We start from the raw sequence: 16473 nt of genomic DNA on the forward strand, positions 1-16473 counted from the left end.
AATCCTAAAAGAGAGACCAGAAGACACAGGACAACAGCCAGACTATATCCACATGTGAGAGAGCCCAGGGCCTGGTGAAAGGGGTAAGATACAAGCCCCAGCCCGGTGGGACCTGAGCACACCTTCCCCCAGCTCCCAGCGGGAGGGAGAGTTAGTCCAGGACTGCTAAACACCCAGCCCCAGCCACCCGCACCAGAGCGCAGACACAGTGCATGCGTGGAGAGCTGGAAACTAGGGAAATAGGGCAGCAAGACCTCTGAGTGGGTTCCGAAGCTGATGCCCTGTAACAAAGAAAAGCCAGTACTTTTTGAAAGTCTTAAAGGGACAGGGACATAACAGCTGGACGGAAACAACACAGGTCACAACCCAGTGGCTAGAAATTACAGGGAAAACCGGGTGCACTAACCCCCTGGGCAAGAGCTCTGAGACCCCTCACGGAGGTAAACAGCCAAGCTGCCCCACCGTCCATTACCCCTCAGAGCGCTGCAAAAGCAGAGAAGCAGCCTAAGGCAGACCACACCATCAGAAAGGGAGATTCCTCCACACTGACTGGGCAAGACACAAAGACCCAGTCTACACGCAATTACCCAACACAAGTCACAAGGGGTCGCAGTTGTCCCAGTAAAGAAAGGCCAGTAGCAAGTGAAAAGTTTGGCCCTCCCAGCTGACAGTCAATAGCACCTGTCAACATGAAAAGGCAAAAAAATATGATCCAGACAAGACAAACCCAGACAGCTTCGGTATCTGCTACATCTTCCCCTGAGAAGGAACCTGGGGAGATAGATTTAACCAGTCTTCCTGAAAAAGAATTCAAAAACAAAAGTCATAACCATGCTGATGGACTTGCAGAGAAATATGCAAGAACTAAGGAAGGAGAATACAGAAATAAAACAAGCTCTGGAAGGACTTCAAAACAGAATGGATGAGATGCAAGAGACCATTAATGCACTAGAAAACAGAGAACAGGAATGCAGAGAAGCTGATGCAGAGAGAGAGAAAAGGATATCCAGGAATGAAAGAATTCTAAGAGAGCTGAGTGACCAATTGAAAGGGAAAAATATCCACATTATAGGGGTACCAGAAGAAGAAGAGAGAGAAAAAAGGAAAGAAAGTGTCTTTGAAGAAATAATTGCTGAAAACTTCCCCAAACTAGGGGAGGAAATGGCCTCTCAGACCACAGAGGTACACAGAACTCCCATGACAAGGGATCCAAGGAGGGCAACAGCAAGACATATAATAATTAAAATGGCAAAGATCAAAGACAAGGACAAAGTATTAAAGGCACCCAGAGAGAAAAAAAGGGTCACCTACAAAGGAAAACCCATCAGGCTATCATCAGACTTCTCAACAGAAACCCTACAGGCCAGAAGAGAATCGCATGATATACTTAATGCAATGAAACACAAGGGCCTCAAACCAAGACTACTGTATCCAGCATGATTATCATTTAAATATGAAAGAGGGATTAAACAATTCCCAGACAAGCAAAAGTTGAGGGAATTTGCCTCCCACAAACCACCTCTACAGGGCATCCTACAGGGACTGCTGTAGATGGGAGCACTCCTAAAAAGAGCACAGAACAGAACACCCAACATATGAAGAAAGGAGGAGAAAGAATAAGAAGGGAGAGAAATAAAGAATCATCAGACCGCATTTATAATAGCTCAACAAGTGAGTTTAGTTAGACAGTAAGATAGTAAAGAAGCTAACCCTGAACATTTGGTAACCACAAACTTAAAGCATGCAATGGCAATGTTCATACCTCTCAATAATCACCATAATGTAAATGGACTGAATGCACCAATCAAAAGACACAGAGTAATAGAATGGATAAAAAAGCAAGATCCATCCATATGCTGCTTACAAGAGACTCACCTCAAACCCAAAGACATGCACAGACTTAAAGTCAAGGGATGGAAACAGATATTTCATGAAAACAACAGAGAGAAGAAAGCAGGTGTTACAAGTCTGGTATTAGACAAAACAGACTTCAAAATAAAGAAAGTAACAAAAGACAAAAGAGGATATTACATAATGATAAAGGGCTCAGTCCAACAAGAGGATATAACCATTATAAATATATATGCACCCAATACAGGTGCACAAACATACTTGAAACAAATACTGCCAGAACTAAAGGAGAAAATAGAATGCAATGCATTCATTCTAGGAGACTTCGACACACCACTCACTCCAAAGCACAGATCCACCAGACAGAAAATAAGTAAGGACACACAGGCACTGAACAACACACTAGAACAGATGGACCTAATAGACATCTACAGAACTCTACATCCAAAAGTAACAGGATACATATTCTTCTCAAGTGCACATGGGACATTCTCCAGAATAGACCACATACTAGGCCACAAAAAGTGCCTCAGTAAATTCCAAAAGATTGAAATCCTAACAACCAACTTTTCAGACCACAAAGGCATAAAACTAGAAATAAACTGTACAAAGAAAGCAAAAAGGATCACAGACACATGGAGGCTTAAGAACACACTCCTAAATAATCAATGGATCAATGAACAAATCAAAATGGAGATCCAGCAATATATGGAAACAAACGACAACAACACAAAGCCCCAACTACTGTGGGACACAGCAAAAGCAGTCTTAAGAGGAAAGTATATAGCAATCCAGGCATATTTAAAAAAGGAAGAACAATCCCAAATGAATGGTCTAATGTCACAATTATCAAAATTGGAAAAAGAAGAACAAATGAGGCCTGAGGTCAGCAGAAGGAAGGACATAATAAAGATCAGAGAAGAAATAAATAAAATTGAGAAGGATAAAACAATAGCAAAAATCAATGAAACCAAGAGCTGGTTCTTCAAGAAAATAAACGAAATAGATAAGCTTCTAGCCAGACTTATTAAGAGGAAAAGAGAGTCAACACAAATCAACAGTATCAGAAACAAGAAAGGAAAAATCACGATGGACCCCACAGAAATACAAAGAATTATTAGTGAGTACTATGAAAACCTATATGCTAACAAGCTAGGAAACCTAGGAGAAATGGACAACTTCCTAGAAAAATACAACCTTCCAAGACTGACACAGAAAGAAACAGAAAATCTAAACAGACTAATTACCAGCAATGAAATTGAAGCAGTAATCAAAAAACTACCAAAGAACAAAACCCCCGTACCAGACGGATTCACATCAGAATTTTATCAGACAAACAGGGAAGACATAATACCCATTCTCCTTAAAGTGTTCCAAAAAATAGGAGGGAATACTCCCAAACTCATTCTATGAAGCTAACATCACCCTAATACCAAAAGCAGCCAAAGACCCCACCAAAAAAGAAAACTACAGGCCAATATCCCTGATGAACATAGATGTAAAAATACTCAACAAAATATTAGCAAACCGAATTCAAAAATACATCAAAAGGATCGTACACCATGACCAAGTGGGATTCATCCCAGGGATGCAAGGATGGTAGAACATTCAAAAGTCCATCAACATCATCCACCACATAAACAAAAAGAAAGACAAAAACCACATGATCATCTCCAGAGATGCTGATAAAGCACTTGACAAAGTTCAACATCCATTCATGATAAAAACTCTCAGGAAAATGGGAATAGAGGGCAAGTACCTCAACATAATAAAGGCCATCTATGATAAACCCACAGCCAACATTATATTGAACAGCGAGAAGCTGAAAGCTTTTCCTCTGAGATTGGGAACTAGAGAGGGATGCCCTCTCCCCACTGTTATTTAACATAGTACTGGAGGTCCTAGCCACAGAAATTAGACAAAACAAAGAAATACAAGGAATCCAGACTGATAAAAAAGAAGTTAAACTGTCACTATTTGCAGATGATATGATACTATACATAAAAAACCCTAAAGACTCCACCCCAAAACTACTAGAACTGATATCGGAATACAGCAAAGTTGCAGGATACAAAATCAACACACAGAAATCTGTGGCTCTCCTATGCACTAACAATGAACCAACAGAAAGAGAAATCAGGAAAACAACTCCATTCACAATTGCATCAAAAACAATAAAATACCTAGGAATAAACCTAACCAAAGAAGTGAAAGACTTATACTCTGAAAACTACAAGTCACTCCTAAGAGAAATTATAGGGGACACTAACAGATGGAAACTCATCACATGCTCGTGGCTACGAAGAATTAATGTGGTCAAAACGGCCATCCTGCCCAAAGCAATATACAGATTTGATGCAATCCCTATGAAACTACCAGCAACATTCTTCATTGAAATGGACAAATAATTCAAAAATACATACGGAAATACCAAACACCCCAAATAGCCAAAGCAATCCTGAGAAAGAAGAATAAAGTAGGGGGGATCTCACTCCCCAACTTCAAGCTCTACTATAAAGCCATAGTAATCAAGACAATTTGGTACTGGCACAAGAACAGAGCCACAGACCAATGGAACAGACTAGAGAATTTAGACATTAACCCAGACATATATGGTCAATTAATATTTGATAAAGGAGCCATGGACATACAATGGCAAAATGACAGTCTCTTCAACAGATGGTACTGGCAAAACTGGACAGCTACATGTAGGAGAATGAAACTGGACCATTGCCTAACCCCATATACAAAAGTAAACTAGGGATCAAAGACATGAATGTAAGTCATGAAACCATTAAACTCTTGGAAAAATCATAGACAAAAACCTCTTAGACATAAACATGAGTGACCTCTTCTTGAACATATCTCCCCAGGCAAGGAAAACAACAGCAAAAATGAACAAGTGGGACTATATTAAGCTGAAAAGCTTCTGTACAGCAAAAGACACCATCAATAGAACAAAAAGGAACCCTACAGTATGGGAGAATATATTTGGAAATGACAGATCCCATAAAGGCTTGACGTCCAGAATATATAAAGAGCTCACACACCTCAACAAACAAAAAACAAATAACCCAATTAAAGAATGAGCAGAGGAACTGAACAGAGTGTTCTCTAAAAAAGAAATACAGATGGCCAACAGACACATGAAAAGAGGCTCCACATCACTAATGATCAGAGAAATGCAAATTAAAACTACAATGAGGTATCACCTCACACCAGTAAGGATGACTGCCATCCAAAAGACAAACAACAACAAATGTTGGTGAGGCTGTGGAGAAAGAGGAAGCCTCCTACACTGCTGGTTGGAATGTAAATTAGTTCCGCCATTGTGGAAAGCATTATGGAGGTTCATCAAAATGCTCAAAACGGACCTACCATTTGACCCAGGAATTCCAATCCTAGGAATTTACCCTAAGAATGCAGCAATCAACTTTGAAAAAGACAGATGCACCCCTATGTTTATCGCAGCACTATTTACAATAGCCAAGAACTGGAAGCAACCTAAATGTCCATTGATAGATGAATGGATAAAGAAGATGTGGTACATATACACAATGGAATACTACTCAGCCATAAGTAAAGGGCAAATCCTACCATTTGCAGCAACATGGATGGAGCTGAGGGTATTATGCTCAGTGAAACAAGCCAAGCAGAGAAAGAGAAATACCAAATGATTTCACTCATCTGTGGAGTATAAGAACAAAGGATAAACCGAAGGAACAAAACAGCAGCAGAATCACAGAACTCAAGAATGGACTAACAGGTACCAAAGGGAAAGGGACTGGGGAGGATGGCTGGGTAGGGAGGGATAAGGGTGGGGGGAAGAAGGAGGGTATTAAGATTAGCATGCTTGGGGGGGTGGAAGAAAGGGGATGGCTGTACAACACAGAGAAGACAAGTAGTGATTCTACAACATTTTGCTATGCTGATGGACAGTGACTTTAAAGGGGTTTATAGGGGGGACCCGGTTATACAGAGGATCAAAGCCTAAGTTGGCTACCCAGAAAATGAACTGAGATACGATACGAAAAACAACTTCCAACATCAGCACTCTCTGGAAGACTCATGCCAGAAGATGATCATCAAAAAACCCCAACAAGGATCCACGCGCTGCTACAGGTGTGGATGCACTCATCCCACTGGTTCCTGGACTTGCCATGGGAATGAAGAAGGAGATATCTATGCTGGCCTGTACATACAGTAAAACAACAAATTTGACTGGATCTATACTGTTGGAACTCAACCAAGAATTAGGAGAAGTGCAAATTGTAGCACTCCAAAATCTTACAACTACAGACTATTTACTGTTAAAAGAACATATGGGATGTGAACAGTCCCCAGGAATGGGCTGTTTTAATTTGTCTGATTTCTCTCAGACTGTTCAAGTTCAGTTGGACAATATCCACCATATCATAGATAAGTTTTCACAAATGCCTAAGGTGCCTAACTGGTTTTCTTGGTTTCACTGGAGATGGCTGGTAATTATAGGTATGCTTTGGTTATTTAACTGTACTCCTATTATGTTAATGTGTGTGCGCAATTTAATTAGTAGTTTAAAACCTATACATGCTTATGTTACTCTACAAGAAGATAAGTCAAAGAAATAATCAATCTTCCCATGTTTTCTCCCGCCTGCTACTTCTATAGCTTTTCTTCTTCCTTCCTAATTACAACCCTTGAGAAGAATTCGTGCCTCATACCGAATTTACCGTGTATCATAATTCTTCCAAGTGGTAAAGATACCTCAAGACAAATGCTGGGCATAGAAGCCACAGGGCATAAATATGCAAAGAAGTAAAAAACTAACCTTTTCAAACAATAAGGCTTCTCTCTCACTTACCAACTTTACATTTCCCTGTATGGCCCTGGAAGATGACTGGTTAGCCAGAGACTGGTAAGATTCCTCAAGGGAGGAACAACCTAAGACAGGCACAGTCACAGGGGTGCTATCAGTTGAGAAATTGGGGATCAACAGAGGTGAGGCTTAGAACCTCACCACCCCCCTGTTCTGAGAGAAATCTGCTGCATCTGTGGATGTTTTATTGCCCTTGTCTAGCTTGGATTAACACATAGTCTACAGGCACACACCTGATCATCTACATTTGCTCTCTTACAACACTAAACTATGTTTTTTACCTTTATCTTGCATCTACCTACCACTTCAGCATTTTATTAAAAATAATAATAATAGAGAAATGTGGTATCCACATATAAATCAAGTATAAAAATCAAACGAACATTCATATTTGGACTGATTGTTTATAGTTCATAATGCATGATCAAAACCGAAAGTTTCTGTGATGACTGCCCTTGTACTGTTCACCATGTAACTTATTCACTATGTAAGAGTTTGTTCTGCATGTAAGAACTTGTTCGTTATGCTTCAGAAGATTGGAGAGTGATGAAAATTAGGCTTGGGGTGGATTAATGATTGTGCATTGAGCATTGATTCCCCTATACAGAATTTTATTGTTGTTAACAACCATTTGATCAATAAATAGGAGAGATGCCTTAACAACAAAACAAAACAAAAAAAACAAAAACAAAAAAAAGTACACACTTCCAATTGTAAAATAAATAAGTAACTGGGATGTAATGTACAGCATAAGGAATATAGTCAAAATATTGTAGCAACTTGGTATGGTGATAGCTGATACCTAGGATTATCATGTATATAAATGTTGAATCACTATGTTGTACACCTGAAACTAATGTAATACTGTGTGTCAACTACCCTGCAATAAAAAATAATTATCTACCAAAAAAAATTAGTGAGAATGTTTGATATCTTGATATGGGTGATGGTTACATAATTGTATCCACATGTTAAAACTCTTTGAGCTGTACACTAAGATTTGTGCCTCTTATTTTATGTACCTTAATAAAAAATATATATATATTTTTAAAAATGTGCTTGAAAATCAGCTTTTTATTACATATTTTAATGTGTGGAAGCACAATACCATAGTCATAGCCTCAGGATCTTCTTTTTCAAGAATACTAACTCCAACAGTCCTCTAATTCCTAGGTTCATGCTACTGAAATAAAGTATCTGTGGTCTTCCCTCATTTCTAATGATCCCTATGGAAGTTATGTGGCGATAATAAATCAGCTATAATAAACAAGGTGATGTTTACAGGTCTTTTCTTGGAGTGATCCATAGTAACATTTGCTTTTGGCTCAGGGAAACAAACAATGGGTTAAAAAAGGTGGCTCCTCCGATATCCAGTGATCAGCAAAGATGCCCATATAATGTCACTCAGACTGTGAAAGAGACAAAGGGTGATCCAAAACAGAAGACCTCTTTAATTCAATACCTCACCCTATGATGTCATCCTATGATTACTAAAATGTGAAATCCAGCCCATGTTTTGCCATATTAATTATGTGATCATAATAATACCATTTAATATTGCTAATCCTCAAGTTTTTCATCTGATGTGAAAATGGAGATAATGCATAAAATTACCTAGCAGTATCTGGCCAAGAGTAATCACTCAAAACAGACTGCTTTTATACACATTACTCAAGACTACCATTCATATTAATCTAATTTTACCTAAATCCAAATTTTTAGGGTACGTATGCATTAGGAAGAAGTAGGTAACAGTAATGAATTGCTTTATACTCATGAAAGTGCTCACAATTTTTCTAGTTTTCCAAAAATTTTACAGATGAGGTAAACTACCTTCTAGATTATAACAATAGTGACCTCCAAGTAAATATAGAATAAATACGTTCTTTTATTTCCTCTTGTTTTTACAGGAATTATCTATCTTCTAAATTCCCTAGAGTATAATTACTTTATGTAAAAAAATTTTTAAAGGTGCATTCTTTCCGCAACCCTAACCCTGTCCTATCACCTTGTTGAAAATAAATTTACAAACCCTCTCAAGTCTAATTTAAGTGCCATACTTTCTGTAAAGCATCTGAAGTTACAAAGCCACAGCATTTCTTCCCAACTTTTAACTTGTACAAAATTTAAAGATCCTGAAATTCGTTTTAGTGTTTTCATCATATAATTTGTATCAATATACTGACCTCAGAATCTGATCTCTGAAGTTAAGAAAGGGACACGTTGCTTGACACATACTAAATCTACAACAAAAACCTCTCAATTTGATTTTTATCTCTCTGGGATATAAACCACACAAATGGTCCATCATTTACTGATGAATTAACACATCAGTACCAGATTCAGAAAAACTACACAGAAAGAAGAGAAAGAACAAGCAATTTTATGTTAACATTATCATTTATCTAAGGGAGATCAATTAGATTTCATTTTATTTGCCAAAACTGATCAATTAACAGTGGCTGCCAAGCCCAGTCAAGCAATTTTGGAGAGTGTTTGGGTTCACTCCACGGTGCAAAGGGCAAAGGTTGTACTACCTCTGACCTGAGACTGTAGAGGGGACTGAAAGTGTGCCTGCTTCTTACCTGCCATCATAGAACCTTCACAGCAATATCTCAGGTGCCTTACAGCAGAACCACACTCCTTTAGTATAATGAGTCTGTAGAAACAGGAAATTACAATAATCTATTATCTGATGTTACATTAGGAAAGTACACATGCATAAAGGCTGAATTTCCTTTCTCTTTAAGGAATATGCTGGTGTTCAATTAGTAAAAATCTATATTTAGAACTTTCAAACAAACTTTTATTTTTTTATTGCTTATTAACTGTCAGTTTAAAATAGATATTTAAATACATATCTGTGCCATACACATCACTAAGTAAAGTCATCAGTGTCAAAAATAAGCTTCTTAAGAAAGTACTAAATTCTGTATAATCTTCTTGAGGGCTATGAGACATAATGGCAGTAATATAAAATGGCATTATGTGCCATTCAAATGTTAGACATGCAATGAATTCTCACTGCAGTACACTGTAATGCATTAAAGTGGCCAGGTTTAGTCACAAATTATTTGGTTTATGATGTTTAATGACTCATTCTATTTCTCTCGGCAATAAATTATAGTAAAATTGGGATTTGGACTACATGAACTATGAGGTGACTTTCTGTGCTAATATTCTATGACTATTTTATGACACCACCACATTAAAATAGAAGAGTTGAATTGATAACACTACATGAATTAATGCTTCAATCAGCCAATAGTTACTTTAATAGACAACAAGTCCTGCTCCCCCTCCCAAAATCAACTATTGCTAATAGGAGAAACTGCATGCATACAATTTATTTAAAGATAAATGATTTGTAATTACAAAAACAATTAGTTTGTCAAATGACTCTTTCTCCCTAAAAGTACACAAGCAGTATTTTCAGATAGGTAGGATTAAACAAGGGAGAGCTGCGACAAAATGTACTTAACTGGTAGGAAACAAATTTCCACCAGGGTTGGGGCCCTCTCAGGTTTGCTTTTCTTTGTATAGTACCTCTCACCTGGTAGATATAAACAGGTATTTACCAATAATTGTAAAGTGATGTATATATGTTTCTAACAACTTTGCCTATGTCATTCTTCAGAAATAAACTTACCCAGCCAACAAAATTGAGGAAGACTGAGGTACTATGATTAATATCAAGGTGGTATAGAATGCCATCACACTAAGAAATAAATAAAACTCACAGTGTTTGATCATGGCATCAAAAAGGCAGAATTGTGATAGCCTTTCTCAACATTCTGTATACTATTTGGTAGACTCTCCTTATTTACAGACTACATAAAAGGAAATTTTTGAAGGGGATATATGGAATAAAAGTTCACTGTTTACTATTTTTTCCAAAGTATAAATTATCTTTTATAGAAGAACACTTAAATTGAAAGAACTACTTAATGAATGAGGAGTTTTGATTAATCAGAAGGTCAGGTTACCTGAGTTCAATTCAAAATCATTTTTCTTGTTAGAAATCTATATAAAATGTCTATTTTCTTGTTTTAGAAAAGAAATTATGCAAGTACATAAGACCAGGCTCTGTTTTAGAATGTACCATTCCCACTAGATATACAGATTTGAAGAACTAACAGATTTTCTCATATTAAAAAATTCCCATAGTAGTACCTGCACTGATTTTTTCTCCAAGTAACTATTTGTATCAAATAAAATGATCTACATGAAAGAGGGGAAACATGAGAACTGCATCATTCTAATTGATGGAGCTGAGAAAAGATAAAGAAGGCTGTAATACTGAACTTGTGGGCTTTATGAAAGTCAGTTCCATTAAGTTATTTTCTTGAATAAACCCTCAAAATATTAAGAACACTTTCTTATGTTTTACCATCTTCCTAAAATAAAATGCTAATTAAAGGTTCCTTCTAACTGATATCAATTTGATGGTGTCATTGCATTTTAAAATTATCTGTATTCAAAAGATGCAATAGACTATGAACTCTATTACTTCCTAAACTCTCTGTAATCTCTGTTACTAAACAAATATTTGATGAAGGCTTAATGTGCCACAAGGTTATATTTAAAGCCAGCATTGCCCTTCTCTTCTTAATATAGTGTGGTTATAAAAATCAGGTGTTCTCTGAACTTCTTCATGATAATGCATAGTGTTATGCACTGAACAGATCCATTAGGGGTGCTAAAAGTAATCTGAAGGGGATGATCATCACATTAGAAAGGGCACTATGCTTAGAACAGGTGAGATTAAACAGGCCCTTTAGAGATGAAATTTGAATGGAAATAGGAGAGATGGAGAAGCTTGGTAGTGAATGGAATGGCATGAACCACATCTCAATGGGTTCCTCCACATTATTCTCTATCACTGCATGTGTAGGCTTCCTACATGGTAAAAGGTTATAGAGTCTCTGAAACCTCTCCTTTGTTTCTTATCATTAAAAAAATCCCCAATTACTCTTTCTACTTCGTTTAATTCCTCCCAATCCTGTATATGAATTTCCTATGTGATACTAAACTAAAAATGTATTAATTTAATTTTATTATAAATTCTATAAAGATAGGAAAAATATGATCTAATAGTATTTAAGAGTTGGAAACTGTCCACTTAACAAGATTCCAGACATATCTTCAAATCTATCCAAATAAAAAGGATGTAAACTGAGGGAATGCCAAAAAGAAAGGGAAAAAGTAGGAAAAAAATAAGAGTCCCAAACAGAAGGTGAGGGTGGAATAATTTCTTGGCAAAAGGCATTAGGTAAAGAATGCTTTGGTGCCACACAGCACCATGGACATGAAATAATCTAGAGGAAGGTGGCCTTACTTACACCTGCCTAATACAATTATTCACAAATACACCTTCTATTTTTATTTTAAACTTCTCAAAAGCCTGAGCTGCTTCGTTACTGCTGTATTTTCATTTCCCAGGCCCATTACAATGTCTTACATATAGTAGGCATTTAGCGATGATTATTTACACAAATGAAACTAACTACACACTATTTTCTTCACACATTCAATGGGAACAGTCACAGTTTCCCTACTGATTTTCTACACTTGTATGGTGTGATGCCTCTAGAAGCATTCAGATAATTATTTACTACTATAACCATTAATGTAACATTGCTATGAGGAAATAATAATATTGTTCCTAGAAATACACCCCTAATATGCAAACATTTGAAACTGTACTTGCTCTTTACAGCTAATACAAATATGTTTAACAAAATTCCATTTCAGAATGCATGTTGCTTGTCTGCAAACTTTTAACTATCTTCCAAGAACTTATAACTCTTACAAAGACTAATCCATGAGAAGATATGACCGAAGCAAACTGAATAACATCATAAGATCTTGATCATACAATTCATGTAGTCCCAAAGGCAACAGATTGGAATTAAGTAAATAAAAAGTCCTAAATCCTGCCTCATTGTTAAAGAACATTAACATAGCCAAGGCTTTTTAATGCCCTAAAGTTCTCTTATACAGTGAGTGCTATATGGATGTGCTCCTGCTAATGGTTAATAATTGCATATAAATGCACCTTGATACTACTGTCTCTCTGAATTTACTAAGAGGTTAAAAAATGAATTTTCTGAATTAAACACCATGATTTCTGTAACTTCCCTTCACTTAATGAATGAATTTATATCACATTCTGAACACATTTTAAATAAATACCTCAGTGAATCAAAATTTTTCATTTTATAGATGAGGAAAGGTTAAATTATTTTCCCCACATCAAGTACCTGTGATAGTAACTCTAACTGTAAGTCTTTATGATTACAAAGACTTCATTTTCTTAAAACACAATGAACTCCTAGATGATAATATACTCAAAGTTCATTGTTATTTTTATTACATAGATTTCTTGGGAATTTAGCTGGGGTTTTTGAGCACATAAACAATGGCAGAAATATACAGTCAGCTTACAAGCAAATGGCAGAAATGTAAGTAACATATGAGACATATAACTAAAAGTACAGAGTGGGATATACCACCACCACCAAGTACAGACATTGATTGCTAGGTTTGCTGCAATAAAATTGTTTAATCACTGCACCTACCTACCCACCTTTACCCATACAGACAGTCACACACATATAAACAATCACACACATACAGTGGAAGCAGGAAGAGCATCCTGTTGTTTAGGGAAAGACAGTATCTGGCCAATGGGTTTCAGCCCCTGGCAAGTTCACTATGTATTCTGTGAGACTAAGAAATGACAATGGAACATTCTTGGAGTAAAAGGGTTTATACCTGGCTTTCTTCTACCGGTGGTAGGTCAAGCACTAGAATTACATCTTCATCCAGCAGTCTGCAGGTCCGTGATCCTCCTCTGTCTCTGCCTCCACGCAGAACACTGGGCAGAGCTCTTTATATAGTGGCTCAGTCAATAATACCTTATTGTCAATGGGTGTGGAGCTTAGCCTAGCAATTAAGCTAATTACATTATCAACTAGTTTAGGGTCAGGAGGGGATCCCAGCCATAGGAACTTCTATTTTCCCCACAGACAGATATAAGAAGAAAGAAGGGACATAAAGTAAAGAATGCTGGATTTCAGAGTATTGGAACTGACCTACGCCAGCTGGTTCATAAACAATTATTAGGACTTTTTCAGTAGACTCTTGGATCTACTGAGTATTTCAAGATAAGACAATCTACTCTTCAGCCCAGACTTTCAGTTTTCCATCAGAGCTCTCCTACTTTCTTTTGCCAGCTGATCACAGTATAGTTAAGTATATACCTTGATTTTACATTAAAATGTAAAAATGCTCTCTTTCTGCAATAATTCAAGCTGCAAGATGTATCCATAGATTATATTATATTACATGTACATAATATTGAGATTACACTTGTCTTGCCAATGGGATTCAGCCCTGGGCAAGTTTGCTATGGGTTCAATGTGACCAAAGAAAATGAAAGCAAGTGTTCTTTGGGGTGAAAGGATTTATTACCCTGCTTGTTCTCCCAGTGATAGGTTGAGCACTGGCATCTCTACCTCTGCCCAGAGCACTGGGCCAAGCTCTCTATATAGTGCAATAATAGCTTATTGCCTAAAGGTGTGGAAGTGGTAGCCTAGCAACAGGCCAGTTACATCATCAGATGGTTTAAGTTCAGTGAGGATTCCGGCCATAGGAATCCCAACTTCCCCACAACACTATAATGTATTTTTCAACTGTATGAATGCTAGAGCACCAGGTTTCCTTAATTTCTTTACTAAAGTTTAAGTGTAAACTTAATGTTTAGTTTGTGTGTGTGTGTGAATGTGAGAGAGGACCTAGGAGGAGTAGAGAATAAGCTTGAACAAGAACTATGGCATAGAAAGATCCATGAGACTTAAGTAAAAATTAAAGAGGTGATATTTATTTTTTTCCCAGAACTACAATAGAAAATATAACTAGAAATCAACATTTCCCTTTATTGCTGACTCAATATCCGAGCTAGCCCTAAATCTGTTAATTCTTCAAGTACACATTCAGGAATATATTTTAATGTCTTTGATGTTGTGGATAAAATGAGAGTTCCTGGATAGGAATGAGAGATGTTATGGATAAAATGAGTGGCCAGGATTCTCACCTGGCCCTGGTTGGCTAGCTCACTACACACATATGGGCAATACATCATTATTGACTCTATGTAAAAAGCTCCACCCAGTGCTCTAGGCAACATGGTGGCATTGCTGCAAGGCTGCAGGAGAGCACAGCAGAGGATGGAGTGGTGGCAGCGCCAAGGACAGAGGCCCAGAGGACAGCTGTGAGGGACAACTGTGCAGGACAACTGTGCAGAGAGGCCCAGAGGATGGCTGTGCAGGCAGAGAGGCCCAGAGGATGGCTGTGCAGGATGGCTGTGTGGGTCAAAAGGCCCAGAGGCAGAGACTGGCTTGCTGAATGCAATCTTGCTCTGAATTAATGGGATTTTAGTGATTGACTTGCCACCGTGGAAATAAAGTTGCATATAACCCTTTCACCCCAAGAATGTTTTGCTCTCATTTTCTTTGGTCACATTGAATCATAGTGAACTTGTCCTGGGCTGAAACCCATTGGCAGGACAGATGGTCTTCCATAAACTGTGATGTGCATGCTTTTCAGTCAGAGACATGGTACAGCTTGCTTATGTATCACTTGCTAGGCTGGCAAAATACTTATGTGACCAATTAGTTGGCTCCTTTTGGAAACACTAATGTTATGCTTAGAATACAGAGTTGCTGAGTCAGTTTTTCTTACTTTTTTCTATTTTTTAACTAATTGAGCCAGAAGGAATGGATTATACATATTTGTTGTTTTTCACATAAATTGAAAATTAGGCCTTTCCCTACCTGTGGTTGCACATAATGTTTCCTCCATTTTTGTCTGAATGACAATCTTTAGATGAGGACTGTCCAAATTATTGGAAAATTATAATGTTTGCTGACAGCCTGCTTAGAGGTGATCAATCAAACTTCCCCAAGAGAAAATTATATTTTTAAAGGAAGCTTTATAACTTTGATGGCTTCAAAGGTCAAGTTTTTTTTTCCTTCAATTTAAGGACATGTTCTGGAGTCAATAAATTTTAATTCAACGTAAGACCTTAGTCCTCAATTTCACCTCCTTCATCAGCTAACATAATTAAACCTGTGTTGTTAAGCAAAATGCTGATTAACTTTCTTGTATGGACAAAGTACTCCATCCATCTGGATTTCTTTGCTTTTTCAATTTTCACTAATTTGAAAGAGCAGATTTGTTTTACTTGTATTGAACATAAAATAAAATCAATTACCCAGTATGCTTTTGCATTTGATAATGAATCTCAAGTCCTTCCCAACTCCATCTGTCAGGCTTGGAATCCGCTGGGCTCTGGTAAGCAGCAGTTGCCTAGGAGTGTGTGGTCAGTCCTTGGCTTTGAGGACTCAGTAGAAGTCATACAAAAGGTTGGTTTTCTGAGATAGAGCTCAATGGCCTAAAGAGGTCATCCTAACTTTCTTTAACCCTCGCTGCTTTTAAAAACATCAGCACTATTCTAAATTAGACTGCCTTGACACTTAATTGCTTCTTCCTTGACACTTACTTCCCAGGACGTTCTTTAGAATTCCCAATGACTTGTTCTTACTCTTTATCTTAGACCTCCAGTAACTGGATCAAATAGATTTCATCCTTTCATTTTACGAAGGTTCAAAGCCCAGTGCAATTTTCCTTCTCAAATAATAATAATCCTGCACTTCACTATGTCTACTGCATGCGCCATTACACATCTAGACCTTCCTTAA

The 16473-nt window shown here is 37.4% G+C and overlaps 1 long non-coding RNA gene across 1 annotated transcript in view; it reads right to left on the reverse strand.

The window, feature by feature from the left end:
• The window catches only part of LOC140849592 (uncharacterized), a 169146-nt gene that overhangs the window by 127220 nt on the left and 25453 nt on the right, over positions 1–16473 (reverse strand). The window contains exon 2 of the long non-coding RNA XR_012131666.1: positions 9295–9368. This is a non-coding gene — a long non-coding RNA (uncharacterized lncRNA). The remainder of the gene's footprint in view (positions 1–9294; positions 9369–16473) is intronic.

This window comes from Manis javanica, chromosome 1, assembly GCF_040802235.1.
Source record: "Manis javanica isolate MJ-LG chromosome 1, MJ_LKY, whole genome shotgun sequence".
Classification (NCBI taxonomy): Eukaryota; Metazoa; Chordata; class Mammalia; order Pholidota; family Manidae; genus Manis; species Manis javanica.